The sequence below is a fragment of the Struthio camelus genome, chromosome 24 (genome assembly GCF_040807025.1).
Source record: "Struthio camelus isolate bStrCam1 chromosome 24, bStrCam1.hap1, whole genome shotgun sequence".
Classification (NCBI taxonomy): domain Eukaryota; kingdom Metazoa; phylum Chordata; class Aves; order Struthioniformes; family Struthionidae; genus Struthio; species Struthio camelus.
Genome location: NC_090965.1, coordinates 1,227,699 through 1,241,301, shown reverse-complemented (window position 1 = coordinate 1,241,301; position 13,603 = coordinate 1,227,699).

Below are 13,603 nucleotides of genomic sequence, written 5' to 3'. Positions count from 1 at the left end.
CGGCTCTCCCACAAGCACCCACGTCCTCCTTTCCCTCACCTCCTACAACTTACCACTGCCCTACTCACAATTTCCCATTACAACAGCCAATCTCCTCCAACGCCTGCCTAACATGTGCAGGCCCACACGGGGAGCACCATTGTCTCCACCCGTTTGGCCCTGACATCCACACGGCTCTCCCACAAGCACTCAAATCCTCCTTTCCCTCACCTCCTACAACCTAGGAAAGCCCTCCACACACTTTCGGACTGGAGCAGCCACTCTCCTCCAACGCCTGCATACCATGTAACAGGCCCACATGGGGAGCACCATTGCCTCCACCCTTTGGGCCCTGACATGCCTACGGCTCTCCCAAAAGCACTCCCGTCTTCCTTTCCCTCACCTCCTCCAACTTACGACTGCCACCCTCACACTTTCGGACTGGAGCAGCCACTCTCCTCCAAAGCCTGCATAACATGTACAGACCCACACGGGGAGCACCATGGCCTCCACCCTTTTGGCCCTGACATGCACACGGCTCTCCCACAATTACTCCCGTCCTCCTTTCCCTCACCTCCTCCAACTTACCACTTACCTCCTCACACTTTCCCATTACAACAGCCAATCTCCTCCAACGCCTGCCTAACATGTGCAGGCCCACACGGGGAGCACCGTTGCCTCAACCCTTTTCGCCCTGACATGCCTACGGCTTTTCCACAAGCACTCTCGTCTTCCTTTCCCTCACCTCCTACAACTTACCACTGCCCTCCTCACCATTTCAAACTAGAGCAGCCACTCTCCTCCAACGCCTGCCTAACATGTACAGGCCCACACCCGGAGAACCATGACGTCCACCATTTTCGTCCTTACAGGCCTACGTTTCTCCCACTAGCACTCCCGTCTTCCTTTCCCTCACCTCCTACAACTTACCACTGCCACCCTCACACTTTCGGACTGGAGCAGCCACTCTCCTCCAACGCCTGCCTAACATGTACAGGCCCACACGGGGAGCACCATTGCCTCCACCCTTTTGGCCCTGACATGCCTACGGCTCTCCCACAAGCACTCCCGCCCTCCTTTCCCTACCCTACTGCAACTTACGACTGCCACCCTAACACTTTCGGACTGGAGCAGCCAATCTCCTCCAACGCCTGCCTAACATGTACAGGCCCACACGGGGAGCATCATGGCCTCCACCCTTTTGGCCCTGACATCCACACGCCTCTCCCACAAGCACCCACGTCCTCCTTTCCCTCACCTCCTACAACTTACCACTTACCTCCTCACACTTTCCCATTACAGCAGCCAATCTCCTCCAACGCCTGCATAACAACAACAGGCCCAGACGGGGAGCACCATGGCCTCCACCCTTTTGGCCCTGACATGCCTACGGCTCTCCCACAAGCACTCATGTACTCCTTTCCCTACTCTACTTCAACTTACGACAGCCCTCCTCACACTTTCTGAATGGAGCAGCCACTCTCCTCCAACGCGTGCCTAGCATGCACAGGCCCACACGGGGAGCACCATGACGTCCACGCTTTTGGCCCTGACATGCCTACGGCTCTCCCACAAGCACCCACGTCCTCCTTTCCCTCACCTCCTACAACTTACCACTGCCCTACTCACAATTTCCCATTACAACAGCCAATCTCCTCCAACGCCTGCCTAACATGTGCAGGCCCACACGGGGAGCACCATTGTCTCCACCCGTTTGGCCCTGACATCCACACGGCTCTCCCACAAGCACTCAAATCCTCCTTTCCCTCACCTCCTACAACCTAGGAAAGCCCTCCACACACTTTCGGACTGGAGCAGCCACTCTCCTCCAACGCCTGCATACCATGTACAGGCCCACATGGGGAGCACCATTGCCTCCACCCTTTGGGCCCTGACATGCCTACGGCTCTCCCAAAAGCACTCCCGTCTTCCTTTCCCTCACCTCCTCCAACTTACGACTGCCACCCTCACACTTTCGGACTGGAGCAGCCACTCTCCTCCAAAGCCTGCATAACATGTACAGGCCCACACGGGGAGCACCATGGCCTCCACCCTTTTGGCCCTGACATGCACACGGCTCTCCCACAATTACTCCCGTCCTCCTTTCCCTCACCTCCTCCAACTTACCACTTACCTCCTCACACTTTCCCATTACAATAGCCAATCTCCTCCAACGCCTGCCTAACATGTGCAGGCCCACACGGGGAGCACCGTTGCCTCAACCCTTTTGGCCCTGACATGCCTACGGCTTTTCCACAAGCACTCTCGTCTTCCTTTCCCTCACCTCCTCCAACTTACGACTGCCCTCCTCACCATTTCAAACTAGAGCAGCCACTCGCTTCCAACGCCTGCCTAACATGTACAGGCCCACACGGGGAGCACCATTGCCTCCACCCTTTTGGCCCTGAAATGCCTACGGCTCTCCCACAAGCACTCCCGCCCTCCTTTCCCTACCCTACTGCAACTTACGACTGCCAACCTCACACTTTCGGACTGGAGCAGCCAATCTCCTCCAACGCCTGCCTAACATGTACAGGCCCACACGGGGAGCATCATGGCCTCCACCCTTTTGGCCCTGACATCCACACGGCTCTCCCACAAGCACCCACGTCCTCCTTTCCCTCACCTCCTACAACTTACCACTTACCTCCTCACACTTTCCCATTACAGCAGCCAATCTCCTCCAACGCCTGCATAACAACAACAGGCCCAGACGGGGAGCACCATGGCCTCCACCCTTTTGGCCCTGACATGCCTACGGCTCTCCCACAAGCACTCATGTACTCCTTTCCCTACTCTACTTCAACTTACGAAAGCCCTCCTCACACTTTCTGACTGGAGCAGCCACTCTCCTTCAACGCGTGCCTAGCATGCACAGGCCCACACGGGGAGCACCATGAAGTCCACGCTTTTGGCCCTGACATGCCTACGGCTCTCCCACAAGCACTCCTGTCTTCCTTTCCCTCACCTCCTCCAACTTACCACTGCCATACTCACAATTTCCCATTACAACAGCCAATCTCCTCCAACGCCTGCCTAACATGTGCAGGCCCACACGGGGAGCACCATTGTCTCCACCCGTTTGGCCCTGACATCCACACGGCTCTCCCACAAGCACTCAAATCCTCCTTTCCCTCACCTCCTACAACCTAGGAAAGCCCTCCACACACTTTCTGACTGGAGCAGCCACTCTCCTCCAACGCCTGCCTAACATGTGCAGGCCCACATGGGGAGCACCATTGCCTCCACCCTTTTGGCCCTGACATGCACACGGCTCTCCCACAAGCACCCACGTCCTCCTTCCCCTCACCTCCTACAACTTACCACTTACCTCCTCACACGTTCCCATTACAGCAGCCAATCTCCTCCAACGCCTGCCTAACATGTGCAGGCCCACACGGGGAGCACCGTTGCCTCAACCCTTTTGGCCCTTACATGCCTACGGCTTTTCCACAAGCACTCTCGTCTTCCTTTCCCTCACCTCCTACAACTTATCATTGCCCTCCTCACCATTTCAAACTAGAGCAGCCACTCTCCTCCAGCGCCTGCCTAACATGTGCAGGCCCACACCCGGAGAACCATGACGTCCACCATTTTCGTCCTTACAGGCCTACGTTTCTCCCACTAGCACTCCCGTTCTCCTTCCCCTCACCTCCTCAAACCTAGGATAGCGCTCCTCACACTTTCGGACTGGAGCAGCCACTCTCCTCCAACGCCTGCCTAACATGTACAGGCCCACATGGGGAGCACCATTGCCTCCACCCTTTGGGCCCTGACATGCCTACGGCTCTCCCACAAGCACTCCCGTCTTCCTTTCCCTCACCTCCTACAACTTACCACTGCCACCCTCACACTTTCGGACTGGAGCAGCCACTCTCCTCCAACGCCTGCCTAACATGTACAGGCCCACACGGGGAGCACCATTGCCTCCACCCTTTTGGCCCTGAAATGCCTACGGCTCTCCCACAAGCACTCCCGCCCTCCTTTCCCTACCCTACTGCAACTTACGACTGCCAACCTCACACTTTCGGACTGGAGCAGCCAATCTCCTCCAAGGCCTGCCTAACATGTACAGGCCCACACGGGGAGCATCATGGCCTCCACCCTTTTGGCCCTGACATCCACACGCCTCTCCCACAAGCACCCACGTCCTCCTTTCCCTCACCTCCTACAACTTACCACTTACCTCCTCACACTTTCCCATTACAGCAGCCAATCTCCTCCAACGCCTCCATACCAACAACAGGCCCAGACGGGGAGCACCATGGCCTCCACCCTTTTGGCCCTGACATGCCTACGGCTCTCCCACAAGCACTCATGTACTCCTTTCCCTACTCTACTTCAACTTACGACAGCCCTCCTCACACTTTCTGAATGGAGCAGCCACTCTCCTCCAACGCGTGCCTAGCATGCACAGGCCCACACGGGGAGCACCATGACGTCCACGCTTTTGGCCCTGACATCCACACGGCTCTCCCACAAGCACCCACGTCCTCCTTTCCCTCACCTCCTACAACTTACCACTGCCCTACTCACAATTTCCCATTACAACAGCCAATCTCCTCCAACGCCTGCCTAACATGTGCAGGCCCACACGGGGAGCACCATTGTCTCCACCCGTTTGGCCCTGACATCCACACGGCTCTCCCACAAGCACTCAAATCCTCCTTTCCCTCACCTCCTACAACCTAGGAAAGCCCTCCACACACTTTCGGACTGGAGCAGCCACTCTCCTCCAACGCCTGCATACCATGTACAGGCCCACATGGGGAGCACCATTGCCTCCACCCTTTGGGCCCTGACATGCCTACGGCTCTCCCAAAAGCACTCCCGTCTTCCTTTCCCTCACCTCCTCCAACTTACGACTGCCACCCTCACACTTTCGGACTGGAGCAGCCACTCTCCTCCAAAGCCTGCATAACATGTACAGACCCACACGGGGAGCACCATGGCCTCCACCCTTTTGGCCCTGACATGCACACAGCTCTCCCACAATTACTCCCGTCCTCCTTTCCCTCACCTCCTACAACTTACCACTTACCTCCTCACACTTTCCCATTACAACAGCCAATCTCCTCCAACGCCTGCCTAACATGTGCAGGCCCACACGGGGAGCACCGTTGCCTCAACCCTTTTGGCCCTGACATGCCTACGGCTTTTCCACAAGCACTCTCGTCTTCCTTTCCCTCACCTCCTACAACTTACCACTGCCCTCCTCACCATTTCAAACTAGAGCAGCCACTCTCCTCCAACGCCTGCCTAACATGTACAGGCCCAAACGCGGAGAACCATGAGATCCACCATTTTTGTCCCTATATGCCTACGTTTCTCCCACTAGCACTCAAATCCTCCTTCCCCTCACCTCCTCAAACCTAGGATAGCGCTCCTCACACTTTCAGACTGGAGCAGCCACTCTCCTCCAACGCCTGCCTAACATGTACAGGCCCACATGGGGAGCACCATTGCCTCCACCCTTTTGGCCCTGACATGCACACGGCTCTCCCACAAGCACTCCCACCCTCCTTTCCCTACCCTCCTCAACTTTCCACTGCCATCGTCACACTTTCTGTCTGGAGCAGCCACTCTCCTCCAACGCCTGCATAACATGTACAGGCCCACATGGGGAGCATCATGGCCTCCACGATTTTGGCCCTGACATCCACACTGCTCTCCCACAAGCACTCCCGCCCTCCTTTCCCTCACCTCCTACAACTTACCACTGCCATCCTCACACTTTCGGACTGGAGCAGCCAATCTCCTCCAACGCCTGCCTAACATGTGCAGGCCAACACGGGGAGCACCGTTGCCTCCACCCTTTTGGCCTTGACATGCCTACGGCTCTCCCACAAGCACTCACATCCTCCTTCCCTTCACCTCCTACAACCTAGGACAGCCCTCCTCACACTTTCTGAATGGAGCAGCCACTCTCCTCCAACGCGTGCCTAGCATGCACAGGCCCACACGGGGAGCACCATGACGTCCACGCTTTTGGCCCTGACATCCACACGGCTCTCCCACAAGCACCCACGTCCTCCTTTCCCTCACCTCCTACAACTTACCACTGCCCTCCTCACCATTTCAAACTAGAGCAGCCACTCGCTTCCAATGCCTGCCTAACATGTACAGGCCCACACGCAGAGAACCATGACGTCCACCATTTTCGTCCTTACATGCCTACGGATCTCCCACTAGCACTCCCGCCCTCCTTTCCCTCACCTCCTCAAACCTAGAATAGCGCTCCTCACACTTTCGGACTGGAGCAGCCACTCTCCTCCTAAGCCTGCATAACATGTACGGACCCACATGGGGAGAACCATTGCCTCCACCCTTTTGGCCCTGACATCCACACGGCTCTCCCACAAGCACTCCCGCCCTCCTTTCCCTCACCTCCTCCAACTTACCACTGCCATCCTCACACTTTCGGACTGGAGCAGCCACTCTCCTCCAAAGCCTGCCTAACATGTACAGGCCCACACGGGGAGCATCATTACCTCCAACATTTTGGCCCTGACATGCACACGGCTCTCCCACATTTACTCCGGTCCTCCTTTCCCTCACCTCCTACAACTTACCACTTACCTCCTCACACTTTCCCATTACAGCAGTCAATCTCCTCCAACGCCTGCCTAACATGTGCAGGCCCACACGGGGAGCACCGTTGCCTCCACCCTTTTGGCCCTGACATGCCTACGGCTCTTCCACAAGCACTCTCGTCTTCCTTTCCCTCACCTCCTACAACTTACCACTGCCCTCCTCACCATTTCAAACTAGAGTAGCCACTGGCTTCCAACGCCTGCCTAACATGTACAGGCCCACACGGGGAGCACCATTGCCTCCACCCTTTTGGCCCTGACATGCACACGGCTCTCCCACAAGCACCCACGTCCTCCTTTCCCTCACCTCCTACAACTTACCACTTACCTCCTCACACTTTCCCATTACAGCAGCCAATCTCCTCCAACGCCTGCATACCAACAACAGGCCCAGACGGGGAGCACCATGGCCTCCACCCTTTCGGCCTTGACATGCCTACGTTTCTCCCACTAGCACTCCCGTCCTCCTTCCCCTCACCTCTTCAAACCTAGGAAAGCCCTCCTCACACTTTCGGACTGGAGCAGCCACTCTCCTCCAACGCCTGCCTAACATGTACAGGCCCACACGGGGAGCATCATGGCCTCCACCCTTTTGGCCCTGACATCCACACGCCTCTCCCACAAGCACCCACGTCCTCCTTTCCCTCACCTCCTACAACTTACCACTTACCTCCTCACACTTTCCCATTACAGCAGCCAATCTCCTCCAACGCCTGCATAACAACAACAGGCCCAGAGGGGGAGAACCATGGCCTCCACCCTTTTGGCCCTGACATGCACACGGCTCTCCCACAAGCACTCACATTCTCCTTTCCTTCACCTCCTACAACCTAGGACAGCCCTCCTCACACTTTCTGAATGGAGCAGCCACTCTCCTCCAACGCGTGCCTAGCATGCACAGGCCCACACGGGGAGCACCATGAAGTCCACGCTTTTGGCCCTGACATGCCTACGGCTCTCCCACAAGCACCCACGTCCTCCTTTCCCTCACCTCCTACAACTTACCACTTACCTCCTCACACTTTCCCATTACAGCAGCCAATCTCCTCCAACGCCTGCCTAACATGTGCAGGCCCACACGGGGAGCACCGTTGCCTCAACCCTTTTGGCCCTGACATGCCTACGGCTCTTCCACAAGCACTCTCGTCTTCCTTTCCCTCACCTCCTACAACTTACCACTGCCCTCCTCACCATTTCAAACTAGAGCAGCCACTCTCCTCCAACGCCTGCCTAACATGTACAGGCCCACATGGGGAGCACCATTGCCTCCACCCTTTGGGCCCTGACATGCCTACGGCTCTCCCAAAAGCACTCCCGTCTTCCTTTCCCTCACCTCCTCCAACTTACGACTGCCACCCTCACACTTTCGGACTGGAGCAGCCACTCTCCTCCAACGCCTGCCTAACATGTACAGGCCCACACGGGGAGCACCATTGCCTCCACCCTTTTGGCCCTGACATGCCTACGGCTCTCCCACAAGCACTCCCGCCCTCCTTTCCCTACCCTACTGCAACTTACGACTGCCAACCTCACACTTTCGGACTGGAGCAGCCAATCTCCTCCAACGCCTGCCTAACATGTACAGGCCCACACGGGGAGCATCATGGCCTCCACGATTTTGGCCCTGACATCCACACGGCTCTCCCACAAGCACTCACGTCCTCCTTTCCCTCACCTCCTACAACTTACCACTTACCTCCTCACACTTTCCCATTACAGCAGCCAATCTCCTCCAACGCCTGCATAACAACAACAGGCCCAGACGGGGAGCACCATGGCCTCCACCCTTTTGGCCCTGACATGCACACGGCTCTCCCACAAGCACTCATGTACTCCTTTCCCTACTCTACTTCAACTTACGACAGCCCTCCTCACACTTTCTGAATGGAGCAGCCACTCTCCTCCAACGCGTGCCTAGCATGCACAGGCCCACACGGGGAGCACCATGACGTCCACGCTTTTGGCCCTGACATGCCTACGGCTCTCCCACAAGCACCCACGTCCTCCTTTCCCTCACCTCCTACAACTTACCACTGCCCTACTCACAATTTCCCATTACAACAGCCAATCTCCTCCAACGCCTGCCTAACATGTGCAGGCCCACACGGGGAGCACCATTGTCTCCACCCGTTTGGCCCTGACATCCACACGGCTCTCCCACAAGCACTCAAATCCTCCTTTCCCTCACCTCCTACAACCTAGGAAAGCCCTCCACACACTTTCGGACTGGAGCAGCCACTCTCCTCCAACGCCTGCATAACATGTACAGGCCCACATGGGGAGCACCATGGCCTCCACCCTTTTGGCCCTGACATGCCTACGGGTCTCCCAAAAGCACTCCCGTCCTCCTTTCCCTCACCTCCTCCAACTTACGACTGCCACCCTCACACTTTCGGACTGGAGCAGCCACTCTCCTCCAAAGCCTGCATAACATGTACAGACCCACACGGGGAGCACCATGGCCTCCACCCTTTTGGCCCTGACATGCACACGGCTCTCCCACAATTACTCCCGTCCTCCTTTCCCTCACCTCCTCCAACTTACCACTTACCTCCTCACACTTTCCCATTACAACAGCCAATCTCCTCCAACGCCTGCCTAACATGTGCAGGCCCACACGGGGAGCACCGTTGCCTCAACCCTTTTGGCCCTGACATGCCTACGGCTCTTCCACAAGCACTCTCGTCTTCCTTTCCCTCACCTCCTACAACTTACCACTGCCCTCCTCACCATTTCAAACTAGAGCAGCCACTCGCTTCCAACGCCTGCCTAACATGTACAGGCCCAAACGCGGAGAACCATGACGTCCACCATTTTTGTCCTTATATGCCTACGTTTCTCCCACTAGCACTCAAATCCTCCTTCCCCTCACCTCCTCAAACCTAGGATAGCGCTCCTCACACTTTCGGACTGGAGCAGCCACTCTCCTCCAACGCCTGCCTAACATGTACAGGCCCACATGGGGAGCACCATTGCCTCCACCCTTTTGGCCCTGACATGCCTACGGCTCTCCCACAAGCACTCCCGCCCTCCTTTCCCTACCCTCCTCAACTTTCCACTGCCATCGTCACACTTTCTGTCTGGAGCAGCCACTCTCCTCCAACGCCTGCATAACATGTACAGGCCCACATGGGGAGCACCATTGCCTCCACCCTTTTACCCCTGACATGCACACGGCTCTCCCACAAGCACTCACGTCCTCCTTCCCCTCACCTCCTACAACTTACCACTGCCATCCTCACACTTTCGGACTGGAGCAGCCAATCTCCTCCTACGCCTGCCTAACATGTGCAGGCCAACACGGGGAGCACCGTTGCCTCCACCCTTTTGGCCTTGACATGCCTACGGCTCTCCCACAAGCACTCACATCCTCCTTCCCTTCACCTCCTACAACCTAGGACAGCCCTCCTCACACTTTCTGAATGGAGCAGCCACTCTCCTCCAACGCGTGCCTAGCATGCACAGGCCCACACGGGGAGCACCATGACGTCCACGCTTTTGGCCCTGACATGCCTACGGCTCTCCCACAAGCACCCACGTCCTCCTTTCCCTCACCTCCTACAACTTACCACTGCCCTCCTCACCATTTCAAACTAGAGCAGCCACTCGCTTCCAATGCCTGCCTAACATGTACAGGCCCACACGCGGAGAACCATGACGTCCACCATTTTCGTCCTTACATTCCTACGGATCTCCCACTAGCACTCCCGCCCTCCTTTACCTCACCTCCTCAAACCTAGAATAGCGCTCCTCACACTTTCGGACTGGAGCAGCCACTCTCCTCCTAAGCCTGCATAACATGTACGGACCCACATGGGGAGAACCATTGCCTCCACCCTTTTGGCCCTGACATCCACACGGCTCTCCCACAAGCACTCCCGCCCTCCTTTCCCTCACCTCCTCCAACTTACCACTGCCATCCTCACACTTTCGGACTGGAGCAGCCACTCTCCTCCAACGCCTGCCTAACATGTACAGGCCCACACGGGGAGCATCATTACCTCCAACATTTTGGCCCTGACATGCACACGGCTCTCCCACATTTACTCCGGTCCTCCTTTCCCTCACCTCCTACAACTTACCACTTACCTCCTCACACTTTCCCATTACAGCAGTCAATCTCCTCCAACGCCTGCCTAACATGTGCAGGCCCACACGGGGAGCACCGTTGCCTCCACCCTTTTGGCCCTGACATGCCTACGGCTCTTCCACAAGCACTCTCGTCTTCCTTTCCCTCACCTCCTACAACTTACCACTGCCCTCCTCACCATTTCAAACTAGAGTAGCCACTGGCTTCCAACGCCTGCCTAACATGTACAGGCCCACACGGGGAGCACCATTGCCTCCACCCTTTGGGCCCTGACATGCACACGGCTCTCCCACAAGCACCCACGTCCTCCTTTCCCTCACCTCCTACAACTTACCACTTACCTCCTCACACTTTCCCATTACAGCAGCCAATCTCCTCCAACGCCTGCATACCAACAACAGGCCCAGACGGGGAGCACCATGGCCTCCACCCTTTCGGCCTTGACATGCCTACGTTTCTCCCACTAGCACTCCCGTCCTCCTTCCCCTCACCTCTTCAAACCTAGGAAAGCCCTCCTCACACTTTCGGACTGGAGCAGCCACTCTCCTCCAACGCCTGCCTAACATGTACAGGCCCACACGGGGAGCATCATGGCCTCCACCCTTTTGGCCCTGACATCCACACGCCTCTCCCACAAGCACCCACGTCCTCCTTTCCCTCACCTCCTACAACTTACCACTTACCTCCTCACACTTTCCCATTACAGCAGCCAATCTCCTCCAACGCCTGCATAACAACAACAGGCCCAGAGGGGGAGAACCATGGCCTCCACCCTTTTGGCCCTGACATGCACACGGCTCTCCCACAAGCACTCACATTCTCCTTTCCTTCACCTCCTACAACCTAGGACAGCCCTCCTCACACTTTCTGAATGGAGCAGCCACTCTCCTCCAACGCGTGCCTAGCATGCACAGGCCCACACGGGGAGCACCATGAAGTCCACGCTTTTGGCCCTGACATGCCTACGGCTCTCCCACAAGCACCCACGTCCTCCTTTCCCTCACCTCCTACAACTTACCACTTACCTCCTCACACTTTCCCATTACAGCAGCCAATCTCCTCCAACGCCTGCCTAACATGTGCAGGCCCACACGGGGAGCACCGTTGCCTCAACCCTTTTGGCCCTGACATGCCTACGGCTCTTCCACAAGCACTCTCGTCTTCCTTTCCCTCACCTCCTACAACTTACCACTGCCCTCCTCACCATTTCAAACTAGAGCAGCCACTCTCCTCCAACGCCTGCCTAACATGTACAGGCCCACACGGGGAGCACCATTGCCTCCACCCTTTGGGCCCTGACATGCCTACGGCTCTCCCAAAAGCACTCCCGTCTTCCTTTCCCTCACCTCCTCCAACTTACGACTGCCACCCTCACACTTTCGGACTGGAGCAGCCACTCTCCTCCAACGCCTGCCTAACATGTACAGGCCCACACGGGGAGCACCATTGCCTCCACCCTTTTGGCCCTGAAATGCCTACGGCTCTCCCACAAGCACTCCCGCCCTCCTTTCCCTACCCTACTGCAACTTACGACTGCCAACCTCACACTTTCGGACTGGAGCAGCCAATCTCCTCCAACGCCTGCCTAACATGTACAGGCCCACACGGGGAGCATCATGGCCTCCACGATTTTGGCCCTGACATCCACACGGCTCTCCCACAAGCACTCACGTCCTCCTTTCCCTCACCTCCTACAACTTACCACTTACCTCCTCACACTTTCCCATTACAGCAGCCAATCTCCTCCAACGCCTGCATAACAACAACAGGCCCAGACGGGGAGCACCATGGCCTCCACCCTTTTGGCCCTGACATGCACACGGCTCTCCCACAAGCACTCATGTACTCCTTTCCCTACTCTACTTCAACTTACGACAGCCCTCCTCACACTTTCTGAATGGAGCAGCCACTCTCCTCCAACGCGTGCCTAGCATGCACAGGCCCACACGGGGAGCACCATGACGTCCACGCTTTTGGCCCTGACATGCCTACGGCTCTCCCACAAGCACCCACGTCCTCCTTTCCCTCACCTCCTACAACTTACCACTGCCCTACTCACAATTTCCCATTACAACAGCCAATCTCCTCCAACGCCTGCCTAACATGTGCAGGCCCACACGGGGAGCACCATTGTCTCCACCCGTTTGGCCCTGACATCCACACGGCTCTCCCACAAGCACTCAAATCCTCCTTTCCCTCACCTCCTACAACCTAGGAAAGCCCTCCACACACTTTCGGACTGGAGCAGCCACTCTCCTCCAACGCCTGCATAACATGTACAGGCCCACATGGGGAGCACCATGGCCTCCACCCTTTTGGCCCTGACATGCCTACGGGTCTCCCAAAAGCACTCCCGTCCTCCTTTCCCTCACCTCCTCCAACTTACGACTGCCACCCTCACACTTTCGGACTGGAGCAGCCACTCTCCTCCAAAGCCTGCATAACATGTACAGACCCACACGGGGAGCACCATGGCCTCCACCCTTTTGGCCCTGACATGCACACGGCTCTCCCACAATTACTCCCGTCCTCCTTTCCCTCACCTCCTCCAACTTACCACTTACCTCCTCACACTTTCCCATTACAACAGCCAATCTCCTCCAACGCCTGCCTAACATGTGCAGGCCCACACGGGGAGCACCGTTGCCTCCACCCTTTTGGCCCTGACATGCCTACGGCTCTTCCACAAGCACTCTCGTCTTCCTTTCCCTCACCTCCTACAACTTATCATTGCCCTCCTCACCATTTCAAACTAGAGCAGCCACTCTCCTCCAACGCCTGCCTAACATTTACAGGCCCACACCCGGAGAACCATGACGTCCACCATTTTCGTCCTTACAGGCCTACGTTTCTCCCACTAGCACTCCCGTCCTCCTTCCCCTCACCTCCTAAAACCTAGGATAGCGCTCCTCACACTTTCGGACTGGAGCAGCCACTCTCC